Source organism: Balaenoptera musculus, chromosome 7, assembly GCF_009873245.2.
Source record: "Balaenoptera musculus isolate JJ_BM4_2016_0621 chromosome 7, mBalMus1.pri.v3, whole genome shotgun sequence".
NCBI classification, from domain to species: Eukaryota; Metazoa; Chordata; class Mammalia; order Artiodactyla; family Balaenopteridae; genus Balaenoptera; species Balaenoptera musculus.
Genome location: NC_045791.1, coordinates 7,889,341 through 7,907,517, shown reverse-complemented (window position 1 = coordinate 7,907,517; position 18,177 = coordinate 7,889,341).

The window sequence follows — 18,177 nt, the reverse complement described above, 5'->3', positions numbered from 1 at the left end:
AAAGTAGAAACTATAACCATTAGGCAGTAATTCCCCATCCTTATACTTCCAACTCCTGGAGACCTCTAATCTACTTTCTGTCTCTATGAATTCACCTATTCTAGAAATTTAATATAAGTGGAAGCATACATTTGTCCTTTGTATCTGGCTTATTTCATTTAGCATAATGTTTTCAAGGTTTATCCATGCCATGGCATGTATCAGAACTGTGTTCCTTTTCCTGGCTGAATAATATTCTATTGCATGTGTATTCAACATTTTGTTTACCCATTCATCTGTTCATGGACAGTCAGGTAGTTTTTAGTTTCTGTCTATTGTGAATTACATAGCAATGAACACATACAAGGATCAAAGTCCCTGCCTTCATTTTTTTTTTCTGCCTTCATTTTATTTGAATATATATCTAAGAGAGGAATTGCAACATCATATGGTAATTATTTGTTTAGCTTTTTGAGGATCTTGCAAACTCTTTTCCATAACAGCTACACTGCAATGTACAGGGTTCTGATTTCCTCACATTCTTGCCAATACTTGTTGTTAGTGACTGAATGTTTATGCCCTCCCCACCCAAAGCATATGTTGAAGCCCTAACTCATGGTGTGACTGTATTTGAAGAGGTGGACTTTAAGAAAATAATTAAGGTTAAACGAGGTCATAAGGGTGGAGGAATGAACCTATAGGATTAGTGCACTTATAAGAAGAGGCACCAGGGAGCTTGCTTTCTCTCGCTATCTCACTTACTCACTGTCTCAGTCTTTCTCTTGCTCAATCTTGCTCTGTCTCTTCCCACACACACACAAAGAAAATGCCATGTGAGCAAAGAGTGAAGTGATGACCACATATAAGCCAAGACAATAGGCCTCAGAATGCAATCTACCTTTCTGGCATCTTAATCCTGTTATGTCCCACCCCCAGAACAATGAGAAAATAAATTTCTGTTGTTTAAGCCACCCAGTATGTGGCATTTCAGTATGACAGTCCTAACAAAGTAATATAGGTTTTGGTGCCAGAGTGGGGTGTTTCTGTAACAAATATCTAAAAATGTATAAGTGGCTTTGGAACTGTGTAATTGGTAGAAGCTGGAAGAGTTTTGATGTGTGTGCTGGAAAAGCCTAGATTTTTATGAAGGGACAGTTGGTAGGAATATGGTATGCTGAAAGTCATTCTGGTGAAATCTTCAAAGGAAATGAAAAATAGTCATTGGAATCTAGAGGAAAGGCAGTACTTGCTGCAAAGAACTTAGCTGAGTTGTATTCTAGTGTTTTGTGGAAGGTAGAACTTACAATAAATGAAACTGGATATCTAGCTGAGGAGATTATTAATAGTAGTGTTAAAGGGCATACAACTATGACCAACTGGATTTTGTAAGATTGCCAAACCCACGCATGGTAAAAGAATTCTCTTCAATAGATAGTGCTGGATTTCCACATATGTGTTCTATATGTCTGTTAGAATAGTCTCTTCAATAGATAGTGCTGGATTTCCACATATATGTTCTATATGTCTGTTAGGTCCACTTGGTTTGTAGTGTTATTCAAGCCTTCCCTTACCAAACTTCTGTCTAGAGGTTCTATCCTTTGCTGAAAGTGGAGTATTAAAGTCTTGAACAATTATTATAAAACTGTCTATTTCTCACATCAATTGTGTCAATATTTGATTTATATATTTTAGGACTCTGTTTAGTTTATTGCATACATGTTTATAATTGCTATTCATCTTTGAAAATTTGGCCCATGTTACAATATATATTTTTCTTATTCATCTACTGTAATAATATTTGAATTAAAGTCTATTTTGCCTGATGTTAGTGTAGCTACCTCAGTTTTTTTGTTTGTTTTACTATTTGCATTGGATATGTTTCTCCATCCTTTTACTTTCAACCTATTTTTCTTTGTATCTAAAGTGAGTTTCTTGTAGTCAGCATATAGTTGGATTGTATATTTAAATATTCATTCTTGCAATTTCTGCCTTTTGATTAGAAATTTAATCTACTTACATTTAAATAATTACTGATAGGGAAAAATTTACTTCTGTCTTTTTTTTCTCTTTCTGTTCAGTATGTCTTATAACTTTTCTGTCCCTGATTTTCTCCATTATTGCCATTCTTCTTTTTTTTTTTAGTTCATTATTTATAGTGATACATTTTTATTCCCTTCTCATTTCCTTTTGTATATATTCTGTCAATAATTTTGTGTTTATCATGGGAATTACATTTGCCACCTTAAATTTATAACAATTAATTGAATTGATAGTAACATGTCTTCAACATGGTACCAAAAAATCTGCTCGTATACAACTCTTTCCCCCTTTAACATCATTGTGGTAAAAAATTTTATCTTTATGCATGTGTGCCCAATAATTCAGATTAATGCTTTTTATACTTTTGACTTTTAAATCCTGTAGGAAATTTTAAAATGTAGTTCAAAACTAAAAATATCATAATATTGATTGAATTTGAAATATATATTTTAACTTATCTAAATCCACCTTTATATAGCCTCATCTCACATCATGTGTTGCAGACACTGTATAAGAGAGTATTCCCATTTCTTTCTTCCCATCCTTTATGACATTGCTGTCAGTTATTTCACTTTTTCACATGATATAATCACTTAATACATCATTACTATTATATTATTTTTAAGATTTTTTTGATGTGGACCACTTTTAAAGTCTTTTATTGAATTTGTTACTATATTGCTTCTATGTTTTGGTTTTTTGGTCACGAGGCATGTAGGATCTTAGTTCCCTGACCAGGGATCGAACCTACACCCCGTGCATTGGAAGGCGAAGTCTCAACAACTGGACCGCCAGGAAAGTCCCATTACTATTATATTTTTAAGCAATTAACTTTAAGATAAATTAATGATAAAATAAAGATTTTATTTTACTTTCATTTATTACTTTCCTGATATTTTTCATTTCTTTATGAAGATAATGACTTCTGACATATATAATTTTTCCTCTCTTTGGAGAACTTTTAATATTTCTTGTGTGGCAGGTTTGCTGGCAATGAAATCCCTCAGTCTTTTTTTTTTTTTTTTGGAAGTCTTTATTTGCCCCTTATTCTTGTGGAATAATTTCACAAGATATAGAATTCTGTGTTTTATTTTTTAAGTACTTTAAATATTCTACTCAATTAACATTTGCTTGCATGATTTCTAACAAGAAATCTTCAGTTTTTACCCTTTGCTTCTATAGATAGCATGATTTTTCCCCTCTGATTTTATTCAAGATTTTCTCTATGTCTTTGATTTTCTGAAGTTCAAATGTAATATGCCTGGGTGGAGGTATTTTGGTTTTAATCCTTCTTGGTGTTCTCTGAGCTTCCTGAATCTGTAGTTTGGTTTTTGAACGTTCTCAAACATTATTACTTCAAATAATTTTTCTGTTCTAATCTTCTTATCTTTTTGGTATTTCAGTTATGTGTGTGTTGAACCTTTGAAATTACATCACAGTTCTCAGATGTTCCATTTTGATTTTTAAAAATTTTTTTTCTCTTTTCATTTTCATGTAGGAAGTTTTTATTGATCTGTCTTAAACTCACTTATTGTCTCCTCACCTATATCCAATCTACATATAACTCCATCAAAAGTGTTTTGTTACATTATTTTTTATTTCCAGAATTTCCTTTTGGCTCTTTCTTAAAGTGTCTCTCTTCTTATATTACCCCCATCTCATCCACAGTTTCCATTGGAGTCTTTTATATATTAATTATTTTAAATTCCTTTTCTGATGATTACAATATCTGTCATGCATGATTCAGATTCTGGTGCTTGCTTTACCTCTTCAGACTGTATTTTTTCTTGCCTCCAGCACACATTGTAATTTTTGGTTGTTAAAAGTCTAACATGATACAACATATTATAGGGACTGGAGTAAATAACCCTTTAGTGTGAGGTTTTTGTTATTTTTTTTAGGAGTTGAGTTGGGTTTTTGAGCTTTTTGGGGGGAAAGGGTTAGTTGCCATAGTTTTCAAATTCTTCTAATATCCTTATGTGTTTGTTTTCATCCTTCTCCCCATGTTGACTTTGGGCTTCCCTACAAATTTCTCGTCTACAATTCTGGAATAAGACTCTGATAAAGTCTTTTTCCCTGGAAAGTAGGTTTAATTATGAATAATGCTCTTGGTATATTAGACCAGGGTTAGTCTTCATCTTCTTCTGTCAGAGTCAGGGGTATACCTCTTAAGTATATCTCTTAACTCTAGTTCATGAGGACATCTTGGGGTCATGGAAATAAAACTAATGAAATTGTGGAGAGTCCAAGAATGTTTCCACTGTTATACTAATCATACTCAACCTCCAACAATTTGCCATTAGTACTATTTAAGTCTTCCTACCAGTTTATGGCTTCAGCATCTCCAGTTAAGTAGGTCTTTGTGAATCTTTGGATTTGCTATCTCTCCAGATTTCAAGGTGACAGTTTGTCCCATATGCTCAGTTTTCCAGTGAGCCCAAGAAAATCAGTCTGCTGTTCAATTGTTTTCAACTTTCTTTTGTTTTAAGTGTGGGTGTAACAGCTTCTAAGTTATTTATCTGTTGAAGCTAAAAACAGATGTAACTTTTAAAATTTTAAATTAACTTATCTTGATTATCAAATTTTCATCTATGATGTGTTTGTAGTTGATTATTTGGACCTGAGTATTGAAATTCACACATATCTTAAGTTAGATTGTAGTTTGTCTAACTTGGCTCATTGATCTATTCCATTTTCCTGATTGCTGTTTTCATTCCTTAGCTCAGAATCACCTTGGAATAATTTGAATGTGTTTTCCCTAATTTTGTTCAAGTCATCAATAAAAAATGTACTTCAGGACATGGTTGACATTGTCTTATGTTGAGGCAAGCTGTTGGAGAGTGTTTTCTTGACTGTTACCAGTAATATTTAGTATTTTTCTGTATTTTCACTAAATAGCATGTTGATTTACCAGATAATTTTTACTCCATTTTTAAAGCTTTTTTTTTCACCAGAGAACTATCATGAGAAACCATGTAAAGTACAATTCAGAAGACTACATGCTCTATTTACTTTACCGTTTGATTTATTATCATTTAATACTAATAGACATAGTAGTAACTAACATTTACAGAGACCTAGTATATGCAAAATACTACCATTTACTTTACATTTCATATTTCAATTTTTGCAATGACCATGTAAGTAAAATCTTTACCTCCAGTTAACAAAAAGGCAATGAGAATCAAAGAGGTAAACATCACAAAAACTACAGCATCAGTAGAGCCCAGCATGAACCCTAATTGTTTGTGTTGACAAAACTTGCTTTCCATGCACTACATCAGTGATTCCCAAATATGACTCTGATCAGAATTATTTAGAGAGATCATAAAAATATTCCATATGTCTGAGGGGGTTCAAGTAACCTGCATTTTATTTAGAACCGAAAAGTAATTTATGCAGTCTGGTTTTGAAATGACTGTATGCTTTACAATCAGTTTACAGTTAGAGATTTGGTGCATCTCAGCCTTTGAATATTCTCTTTATCTGTCTTTGGTGAGTTTTCATCCAAAGATAGTGTTGCTTGTTTGAGATAAAAATGCCATGCTGTAGAAGCTTCTCCACTGGCTTCGCATAGCTGTTCTTACACTTCCTTAGTTTATTGTGCTCCAAATAAAATCACAATCCATTTTATTTTTCAGAAAAATCACTGCTTATTTTAGCTTAAAAATTCTTTAAAGTCCTAGACATTTTCTTCTATGAGTCCCATAAAAACCCCCATGTGGTTAATCTATGTTTGCCACCCCTACCCCTCATCCTTCTCTGCTTTAGTCTGCACCCTGTGAACTTGACCTGAAGAAACTGCATCACTGAGGCTGCCATGCTCTCTGGCACCAGAAACCAAAAAGGAGGAGAGAATTGAGAGGTTGTGGCATTTATTCCCTTGCTGTCTCTTGTTAATTAGTTCTAGGGGCAGCTGTGTTCTTTAGGTACATAGCCCTAGCTGGCAGTCTTTCATCCATGTCTCTGGGTCTAATTTACTATGGTAATATTGACCACTTCAATTCTGCCTTCAGGCCAAGGGTTGGTAAGAACTTGCAATAATTGCTAATCCCTGAAATCCCAAACATCTCTTCTTGTTTCCTAGCTGACTCTTTCCACAACTGTAAAAAAAAAACAAAAACAAAACAAAACAGAAAAAAAAAAAACCCAAAAACCCTTCACTGATTTCTTTTGAACTGAACACTTTGAAGTGTGCTATATATTTCCTAGTGAAAATCCTACTCATACAGTCCCTGGTGGCTTCCCATTGCATTTAGAATAAACTATTGATACAAATGCTGATCTTGTCCCTGAAATCCCTACATGTCTGGCCCCTCCTCATCCTTCCCACCTGTTCCTGTTGTATTCTCCCCATCATCATCTGCCCCTTCTTCCTGTTTCTTTAACCTGCCAAGTTTAACAGTGCCTTAATACTTTTCTCTGCACTATGTCTGCAAGGGTAATTTTCCTTCAGATCATTAAATGTCTGCATCCATCTGGTCTTTAAAATCACAATTGCCAAGTTATCTGCTAAATGAAGTCTTCTTGATCACCTTACTCTGCTGGGGAAACAAAAGAACCAAGGAAAAATTAGTTGGAAGGTTTTAAGAGCAAACTTAATTGACCCCGCTGTTTTAAAAAGGGCTAGTCCAATTTACAGACTTTTCTTTATCTTACCAATATGTGCACCCTTGATGAATGTAGGCTGTGAAGTTTCAAAATTTTAAAATAGGTAGAAATTTTCTGCAAACTCCATTTCAAAAATAAAATTAAACAAATAGTATTTAACCTTTTATGACTTCAACAATATTTCAATGGTGCAGGTTTATTTGCATAATCTACATATGTGTATTCCAAACTTTATCTTCCCATTCACACTGCAGACAGTAACTTCCTGCAGTGTGAATGTGTCCACAAGGCTGGATCTTAATGATTCATTTAGCCAGCCCCTTAGCATACACAAGGATATCTTGTCTTTTTTGTGGTATTTCCATCAAAATGTGTAAACATTTGCTTGATTTAATAACAATAGGAAAGGTGTGAGAAAAGACAAAGTGTCTAGGAAAAAACCCATCAACCCACCATTATGATTTATATGGCACAATGTGAAACACCTTTGCAGTATGTTTGTATAAAAAAGTCTATAAAAATGAATGTCTGGGTGGAATTCATTATAGAGTGGGATTTGCATGAAAGATGAGTTTTCTGCTAAACAAAGACACACTGAAAAAGCTTTAGAAAGTGTGTTAACATTGGAGACTGACAAGTCAATTTCTGTGACTGACGAAAGTCCTACCATGTCAACTAGATAAAGACTGATGCCCTGTTTAGCACCTGATACAGGTACTTAGTTCAGTACCTGGTATAGCTTTGAGGCTTTGTCATAGGCAGTAATCACCATCCTCCAGAGACAAGGCACTAATCTAATTATCCACAAGTCAAAATGTACCAGTACCTTGGAAAACACTGAGGGACAGGAGACTCCATGTTTAGGTAGTACACTAATAAGTTGTAACATGCTGAAAGCTTGAACTGATGATGTTTGGATTTGTTTATTGACCTACAGATTTTCTTATTTATTTAGACTATAGGAAAGAGCCAGCACCTACACGTTGGACTTTTCCTCTCTGCTTCAACCCTTTCTTGCCATCAGAGACAAAACCAAATTTAAGACAAAATTAAGAAAGGCTGTTTATTCATCAATTTGTGGCAAAAGAACCCATTTACTGTCACTTTTGTTTCAGCAATATCTCAAAAATATCTGAAAGCAAAGTTAATTTTATAAGGTAAAAAGGGGAAACACTGAAGGGCAAGCATTCTATTAAGTTGGGATTTTAGGAGACTCTCTAATTGGTCTGCAGGTACATTTGGCAGTCGGGTGGCTACAGAGGGTCAAGAAAGTTGTTTGGAAACAATTTGAAAGAGGAAGTTTTATTAAATATTAGGAGCAGAAGATTCTGTGTGACCAGCCATTTCCTGGAACAAGCAGAGTTGATGGAAGGCTTTTTGTTACACTGTCACAATAGTACTTCTGGGGCGTGGCAGCCATGGCCCGAAGTTTCTCATTGTTCCTATATGTGCTTTTTGCAAGGCATGAGCCTTTCACTTTAACTTTCCCTTCAATGATCTGACTACATTTTGTGAGCTCCCTTTTAACATTTCGAGGCTGTGGTTAAATGCACTGTCAACTGAAATGACAACCAGGTTTTCAAGCTACCATTTCACAAGGTGGGAGCATGAGCTTTAGCGAGTGGCTTAATTTCACATTGCTGGGGAAAAGGGAGTCTAGATCTGAATCTAAGTCTCTTGCTCCAAAACCCAAATGCCTCCCCTGCTGCTGGGTTTTGTCTTTTTCCCAAATCAAAGGAAAGTAATAGATGGGAAACTTTTGAGCCAGGAAATTACATCCTTACCTTTCAGTGAAAGAGTCTGTGGCCCAGAAGCAAAAATGGACTTCCTGAAGAGCATATAGCTAATTAATGACAGATCACAGAGCTAATAATGGGGAAGATTAACACTGGATTCCCAGACTCCCAGACTCATCTACTGCAGCTTCTTCTGTTACGAGTTGCGTGATTCTTGGGGGATTGTAGATGAAGTGGTCATACGTCACAATATATTGCTTTGACTTTGCTGGCCAGAAGCACAGTGCAAGAGGGTTATAATAATAACCTACCTCATCAGGTTATTATTATAAGGATTAAATTAAAAATTAATATGGGGGCTTCCCTGGTGGCACAGTGGTTGAGAATCTGCCTGCCAATGCAGGGGACACGGGTTCGAGCCCTGGTCTAGGAGGATCCCACGTGCCGTGGAGCAACTGGGCCCGTGAGCCACAGCTGCTGAGCCTGCGCGACTGGAGCCTGTGCTCCGCAACAAGAGAGGCTGCGATGGTGAGAGGCCCGCGCACCGCGATGAAGAGTGGCCCCCACTTGCCGCAACTGGAGAAAGTCCTAGCACAGAAATGAAGACCTAACACAGCCAAAAATAAATAAATAAATAAATAATTCCTATTTGAATTTCTCCCTAAAAAAAAAAAAAAAAAAAAAACTAAATCCAAGGTCACTTACTTCTACATAAAGAGAATATTAAAAAAAAAAAATTAATATAGGTAAAGCTCAAGCACAATATCTGGGACCACACTGGGAGCTGGCAAGGCACTGGCTATGAGACAAGCAGGACAGCAACACAGAAATGCCCCTGGTTTGTACTTCTTGGGTCAGCTGCCTTAATTCCTCTGTGGAAGTGTCTCATTAGTGCCTCATTTTGATTTAAGACAGACATGGATACCTTCCAGCAAATCTCTTCTTACCCATAGCCCAGTGCCTCTGTGCAGCTTTGTTTGGATATGCATAGCATCTGGATAAAATCAGAAACTGTAAGATAGTACAGGTAATTTAGGTCTTGGAGGAAATGCCCCTTTGTGTTTCTGCTTAAAAATGCAAAGCCAGTGGGTTTCTGAACAAGAAATACTGCTGGCTTAGCCTCTGAGCTAGATTTACCAGAGGTCAATGATCCTATTTATTTAAATCAATATGCATTGATTTGCAGCTGATGTTTTTGTCTTTATATATTATGTCCTCCTAGAAGGGTACTTTTGTTTTTTCGCTTAAATTCACTGGTTTACTCCAAAAGGACATACGCTCCCTTCAAATATATGCTGAAGGCAAGAAAAGTGCTGATTTAACTCTCAGAGGAATTCACATGTAATATTAAGTCAGGGGGCTTCATTTCTGTAGTCACCTTTCTAATTTAATGCATGTCAACATGCAAACACCCTAACAAGTAAACCTTAAGGATTATCCTCTGTGTTACTGAAGGTCTTTGGAGTCTGAATTTATTCGACTCCTTCCAATACTCCTCAACATACACACAGACACAGACACACAGCTTCTGATACTGTAGGATACAAAAGAGCCACCAGTGAAGGTCTTAACAAAGGTGAACATCTTCTATTAACTGCTGCTGCTCTGACCCTCCAAACTGACTAAGCCCTTTTTCAGCAGGTTTTCCCTGGTCAGCCAGAGGACAGCAGGTTAGGGTATGGGCAATGACTCCTTGTGTGTCATGTATATTTACATTTATTATATGCATGTTATATGGATATGTAGATTATGCAGATTAATTTTACATGATATGTATAAATTATATACATTTATATACATTATATATATACAATGTATACATTATATGTATTTACAGTGTACATTTATGGACATAACGATGCCTTCAAAGACCTCCTGATGTGGGAAAAGTTCACATAGTTTGGGGAAGAATTACCACCTGTCCCAAAATTTTATAATCCTCCTTTATATTTTAGCAATTTTGCAAATGCAATGGTCTTCAGCAGAAACCCAGGCTTTGCTTTTCGGAAGTGGCCTGCTACAGTGGAAAGTACACAACCATGTCCAGGTGTTACGTCTCAGTTCTGCAGTTTATTGGCTGCATTGCCTTAAGCATGTTACTTAACCCTCCTGACCCCCAACTTCCTCAGTAGGAATAGGGGGCTAAAATTCACATTTCGAGAGATTATTGTGAAGATGAGATGCCTCTTGAGCCTCTAACATGATGTCTAGATTTCAGCAAAGATTCAGAAAATGACTTTCCCTCATTGCAACGGTAACAGGAGAAACTCTTGGGCTGCAAAGAGTGGAAAAGGGCCACCGAGGGTTCTGTCCCTGGCACAAGCTCAGAAAGGCCCTTGAGTTCTCCGCTTAGCAGGCCCTGTGCCCCCTGCTCACAGCCAGGGGGAGAACAGGGAAAAAGAGATGGGGATGTGCTTTGGAAGTCAATGTGCTCTATAAATCCCAGGTACTATTCTTAGATAGCTCAACTGTTGGTGGTCCACTCAAGTCTCCAAAATCCTTAAACTTGCAGGATTTCATAGCACTGGATACTTATTAATACACTGAGGGATTCTTCTCTTCCTAATCTTTCCTCTGCCTCAGGCTACCACTATTTCTACCTTTCCTTGGCACTTGGGAGTGATTCTTCCCTGAACCTCAAGCAGGGCTCATTTCTACTTCCTAGGCAACAAGAGATGAAATGGAGAAGTGATAGAGAAGCTTCCCCACCACTAATCCTCTATCGTCTTTCTTTAAAGGTGGGGGGACTCTGACATCTAAGCTTCTCTTCCTGTCTCTGCCTTTGCCCTGCCAGTCCCCTAGGGTGTCTGCTCCTCTGTTTGCTCCTCATCTGAATGGCTAGCACCTAGTGACACTTCCAGAGCTCGCTTAGCTGTGACATCTCTCAGAAAGGTTTCAGAAACCTCTGTGACCTGACACTTTCTGGCTGGATTCAATTCCTGCCCTGTGTCATCTCCTCACCATTTCTTTGTCTTACCCACTAAAAGAAGAGCTGCTCTGATGACATAGACCCTGGCTCTTGTCCCTGACATCTCAAGATCAGGTGTATGGCTGGTGCTCAGCAAACATCTGTTGTATTAACTGAGTCAGTTCCTTCTGGCAGAAGCAGAAATGGATCCAGACTGCACTGCAGTAGAGGTTCTATCAGTTCTGTTCACTCTGTTATTTCCAAAGTACATGAAATAAACAGGGCTCTTAATACCTTTTGAATATATAGATGAAAATACAAAGCCAGAATTTCATCAGAAGCACATTGAAAAAAAAATTATTTAACAGCTTTAGTGGTACATTGTTCATATACTATATAAGTCATCCATTTAAACAGTATAATGCATTGTTTTTATAGTATATTCACAAATATATGCAACCATCATCACCTCAGTCAATTTCAGAATATTTTCATCACCTCTAAAAAACATCCTGTATCCTTTAGCTATCACCACCTTCCCCCATCTTCCTCCTCCAGCCATAAGCACCACTAATCTACTTTGTCTCTATGGATTTACCTGCTCAAAACATTTCATATGAATGGAATAATAAAATATGTGTGCTTTTGTGACTGGTTTCTTTCACTTGGTATAATGTTTTCAAAGTTCATCTAAGTAGCCCGTGTCAGTATGTCATTCTTTTTATGGCTGGATAATATTCCATTGTATAGATATGCCACATTTTATTTTACCAGTTCATCAGTTGATAGACACTTGGGCTGCTAAGAATAACCATTTACAAGTATTTGTGTGAAGGTACACTTTAACTTTTCTTGAGTTTATACCTAGGACTGGAATTGCTGGGTCATACTGTAAATTTTAGGTTTAATTGTTTGAGGAACTATTAGACTGTTTCAAAGCAGCTGCAACATTTAATATTCCATCAGCAGTGCATAAGGGTTCAGATTTCTTCACATACTCACCAACACTAATTATAGAGTTTTTTTTTTTTTTTTTAATTTTTATTTATTTATTTATTTATTTATTTATTTATTTATTTATTTATTTATTTATTTATGGCTGTGTTGGGTCTTCGTTTCTGTGCGAGGGCTTTCTCTAGTTGTGGCAAGCGGGGGCCACTCTTCATCGCGGTGCGCGGGCCTCTCACTATCGCGGCCTCTCTTGTTGCGGAGCACAGGCTCCAGACGCGCAGGCTCAGTAATTGTGGCTCACGGGCCTAATTGCTCCGCGGCATGTGGGATCTTCCCAGACCAGGGCTCGAACCCGTGTCCCCTGCATTGGCAGGCAGATTCTCAACCACTGCGCCACCAGGGAAGCCCAATTATAGAGTTTTTGATTCCAGCCATCCTAGTGGGTATGAAATGGCATCTCATTGTGGTTTTGATCTGCATTTCCATGATCACTAACAATGTCAAGCATCTTATGTAATTATTAGCTGTTCATATATTTTGGAGATTTGTATATGTTAGAGAAATGTCAATTCAGATACTTTGCCCATTTGTAATTGTCTTTTTTTATTCTTAATTATTTTTGTAAACGTTATTTGTATATTTTTGGAAATGAATCTTTTATCAGAATATGATTTGCAAATACTTTCCTCCATTTTCTGTTTGCCTTTTAATTTTCTTGGCAGACAGCTTTGAAGCATATGTTTCTTATATAGATGAGGTCCAATTTATTTATATTTTCTTTTGTTGCATGTGATTTTGGTATCATATTGAAGAATCCTTTCCCAAATCCAAAGTCATGAAGATATACTCCTGTGTATTTAAGAATTTTATAGTTTTAGCTCATACATTTAGGTCTGACTCATTTTTGTAATTTTTGTATATGATGTGTGGTAAAAGTATAACTTCATTCTTCTGCATGTGGTTACCAATTGTCCCTCTTCCCCAACCTTTTGTTGAAGATATTATTCTTTCCCCATTGGATGGTCTTGGCATCCTTATCAAAAGTTGTTTGACAATAGATGAATGGTTTTGTTTCTGGACTCTCAATTCTATTTATCTATGTGTCTATTCTGTGCCAGTTCTACACTTTTTTTTTATTACCATTGATTTTAAGTAAGTTTTGAAATCAGAAAGTATAAGCCCACCTACTTTTTTCTTAATTTTCAAGAATATTTGAACTATATTGAGTCCCATGCATCTTATATTAATTTTAAAATCAGCTTGTTAATCTCTATAGAGAGGTCAGCTGAGATTCTGATGGCGAATGTGCTGAATCTTTCAATAAGTTAGGTGAGTATCGTCATTATAACTATTAAGTCTTCTGATCCATGAACATAGGATAATTTTTCCAGTTATCGAGATCTGTATAATTTCTTTCAACAATGTTTTATAGTTCTCAGATTATAAATTGTGTGCTTCTACATACAGATGGCAAACAGGCATGTGAAAAGATGCTCAACATCGCTAATTATTAGAGAAATGCAAATCGAAACTACGATGAGGTATCTCCACACACTGGTCAGAATGGCCATCATAAAAGAGTCCACAAATAATAAATACTGGAGAGGGTGTGGAGAAAAGGGAACCCCCCCTTACACCGTTGATGGGAATGTAAATTGGTGCAGCTATGATGCAGAACAGTATGAATGTTCCTTAAAAAACTAGAACTACCATATGACCCAGCAATCCCACTCCTGGGCACATATCTGGGAAAGATGAAAACTCTAATTCAGAAAGGTACATGCACCTCAATGTTCACAGCAGCACTGTTTACAATAGCCAAGACATGGAAGCAACCTAAGTGTCCATTAACAGAGAAATGGATAAAGAATAAAATAATGCCATTTGCATCAACATGGAAGGACCTAGAGATTATTATACTAAGTGAAGTAAATCAGACAGAGAAAGACAAATATCATATGATATTACTTATATGTGGAATCTAAAATAATGATACAAATGAACTTATTTACAAAACAGAAATAGACTCACAGACATAGAAGACAAACATGGTTATGGGGGAGGGAGATGAATTAGGAATTTGGGACTTACATTTATACACTACTATATATAAAATAGGTAAACAATAAGCACCTACTGTATAGCACAGGAAACTATACTCAATATCTTGTAATAACCTATCTATAATGGAAAAGAATCTGAAAAAGAATGTATTTGTGTGTGTATATATATATATATATATATATATATATATATATGAATATATATAACTGAATCATTTTGCTGTATACCTGAAACTAACACAACATTGTAAATTAACTATACTTCAATTAAAAAGAAATTTGGAAAAAATATCCAATGCTTTGGAATTGTAGCAATAACAAATTTCTATGTAAGTTTCTTACTTAAATGCCTGTATTTATCCTATTGCAGACCCATAATAAAAGGTAATGGAACAGTGCTTGTCTTTAGACCACACCATGACAATCACTTCTCTAATCTTTCTTGAAGCTCACCAGATATCCCACCCTTTAGGAGCTGTGAGAGGTAGGTGTGTGAAGTAGATTACTAGGCCATTTATTTTTTTAAAAAAGCTTTCCGAATGAAATATATTGTTTTGTATAATTTTGGACCAAAATCTTCTCTTATAAGGCAGGATGTACAGAACATGTGCCTAGAATAAAAAAGAAAAAGTGTCCAATGAATGAATAAAATTTGCATTGCTTTTTATTAAAACTTTGCAATTGTCAAGCGTTCAGAAATGCAACCTATATCTTACCCATATCTTCCAACATTTTAAAACAAACACACAAAAAAGCATGGTATAAATTAGAATACAGGCAGTGTGCACACACACACTTGCACCAAAATGACAGTGGGGATGAGCTCCTAGTGGTCTTTGGTGGAAAACAATTCAGAGTTCTAATTGCTTCCCCTCAGCCCAGAATGATTAAATACGATTGGCAAATGAATACAATGTTGCCCATCTCACCTGCCCTTCTCCTCAATCCATTTACCATATAATTGAGGCCCTTCCCTGTACAGAAACTGCTTCAGTTTCCTTTTACTAACTAGATTCTATTGAAAATGTCTGCAATAACTGGTGCAGGAGAAGAATGGCAGTTCTTATAACCAACAGAAAGGAGAAAATAAACCATGAAAAAAAAAGAGTTAAGGAAATTTTATTCATCTACATTTGACATTTTTTTTTTTTATAAATTTATTTATTTATTTATTTATTATATTTATTTTTGGCTGTGTTGGGTCTCGTTTCTGTGCGAGGGCTTTCTCTAGTTGTGGCAAGCGGGGGCCACTCTTCATCGCGGTGCGTGGGCCTCTCACTGTCGCGGCCTCTCTTGTTGCGGAGCACAAGCTCCAGACATGCAGGCTCAGCAGTCGTGGCTCACGGGCCTAGTCGCTCCGCGGCATGTGGGATCCTCCCAGACCAGGGCTCGAACCCGTGTCCCCTAGCATTGGCAGGCAGATTCTCAACCACTGCGCCACCAGGGAAGCCCTACATTTGACATTTTTATTACTACCTGAGAAAACAATGTTTCTAATCTCTTTGCAACTGTTTCAAATCCTTATCCTTTATTACTTAAATCCAGTTAGATATAAAATTGTTTCTGGGTTTTATACACACACACACACACACACACACACACACACACTCTCATTCTTCAGGAAGTTTGAAGAGAACAACAGAGATTTTTGTATCAGTCTTTCTATTTGTTTCTCTGTGGGATTTCTTGTATCCATTTGACTTTCTAACCTTCCTTACTTTTGAAAACAAAACTTTGTAAATTTCCATTTGAGAAGAAAACGGCCAAATAGCTTAGCCCTCACATCTTCAATTATTAATTTCTGACTTCACAGCTATTGAATAATCATATGGGACAATTAAAACAAAATACCAACTGTTAGATGAGGGAAGTTCCAATGAAGTTAATACTGATAATTTCTGGAAAATAGAAAGGATATTTAGCCTTTATTAATCAGCCTGTTATATTCATAAAGGTCATAGAGTTACCAGGAAAGCCCTAGAAGTTAATGAATAATTCCAGAATTGTTTTCAAACTTCTTATTAGTATAATAATCCCTTCAAACTTGTGTTGATCTTTATATAACTCAGCCAGTCTCACCTTTCAGTACAAACTGAAAAAAATTAATGGATATTCATTCCATCTTTTCAAATATTTTTATTTTTTATTTTTTAAATTTTATTGGAGTATAGTTGCTTTACAATGTTATGTTAGTTTCTACTGTATAGCAAAATGAATCAGCTATATGTATACATATATCCCCTCTTTTTTGGATTTCCTTCCCATTTAGGTCACCAGAGCACACTGAGTAGAGTTTCCTGTGCTATACAGTAGGTTCTCATTAGTTATCTATTTTATACATGGTATCAATAGTGTATACATGTCAATCCCCATCTCCCAATTCATCCCACCCTCCCTTCCCCTTTGGCATCCATAAGTTTGTTCTCTACACCCGTGTTTCTATTTCTGCTTTGCAATAATATTATCTGTACCATATTTTTAGATTCCACATATATGCATTAATATATGATATTTGTTTGTCTCTTTCTGACTTACTTTACTCTGTATGACAGTCTCTAGGTCCATCCATGTCTCTACAAATGACCCAGTTTCACTTTTTAAAACATACACTTACAGCAGAGCATATACTCAAGAATGAGCTTTCTTTATTCATGGAGTTCATCTTCTTGACTGAGAAGCAAAGAAAAGATACCTGATTATGAGAAAACCAAAAATAGTGTGAGTCAAGACCAAATTCAAATGGATGCAGGAGGAAAATTAGTGTCACACAGGCCAAACTTTGATCAAAAGCTGCTTGGAGCAGGACCTGGAAGGAGAGTAGAGGCTCACAGGATGAAAGGAGTGTTTATAATTCATTCACACTTGTGAAAACCTGTTATCTAAAACATCATCATAACTAAAAGTGGGGTATTGACATCTATATTATTGCAGAATTGTCTATTTCTCCAATTCTGTCTGTTTTTGTTTCATGTCTTTAGGGGATTTCTTGTTAGGTACATATTTATATTTTTAGATCTTCTTCAAAAAATGACATTTATCATGATAAGTATTATCCTCCATCTCTAATAATAAGTTTTATCTTAAGGTCTATTTTTTTCTTGTATCAATACAGCCATTCCACCTCTTTTTTGGTTACTGTTTACCTAGGATATCTATTTTCACTCTTTTTACTTTCAATTTATTTATATTTCAATCTAGAGTGTGTTACTTGTAGGAAACAATTTGTTTTGATCAAGTTTTGTTTTCTTTTTAGTCCATTCTTCCAGTCTCTGTCTTTTAATTGGAATGATTAATGTATTTACATTTAATGTAATTAACAATAAGGCAGGAGTTACATCTGCCACTTGGCTAGTTATTTGTTAACTGTATGTTTTATGCTGTTTGTTGTTGTTGTGTTTTTCCTCTGTTCTTTCATTGTTGTCCTCTTTTGTGTTAAATAATATTGCATCATATTAATTACTTTGCCATTCTTTTACTTTTTCCCTTATTGTTGTTTAATAATTTTCTTAATGGTTTCCCTGGGGTTTACAATTAACATCCTAATTTATAGTAATCTATTTTGCATAAATACTAACATAATTTCAGAAGAATACACATACTTTCCCCCTATATAGCTATATTTCTACCACCTTTTTTGGTGCTTATTGTCAACACACATCATTATTCATGGATTCTATATTTCCACATTTCCCTACTTGCTAAAATACATTTGTAACTCCAAAAGCAATACTAGTGACACTTTTGTGGTGATTTGAGGACAGGTACATGATAGCAAAAAGAACTGAGTCACCCAGCATGTACGTTCACATCTGAGGTCAAGCAAGACAATGCTCTGTCTTGTTGTTTCAGCTCTCATACAAAGATGACCAAAGGGTGGAAGTGGTAGGGA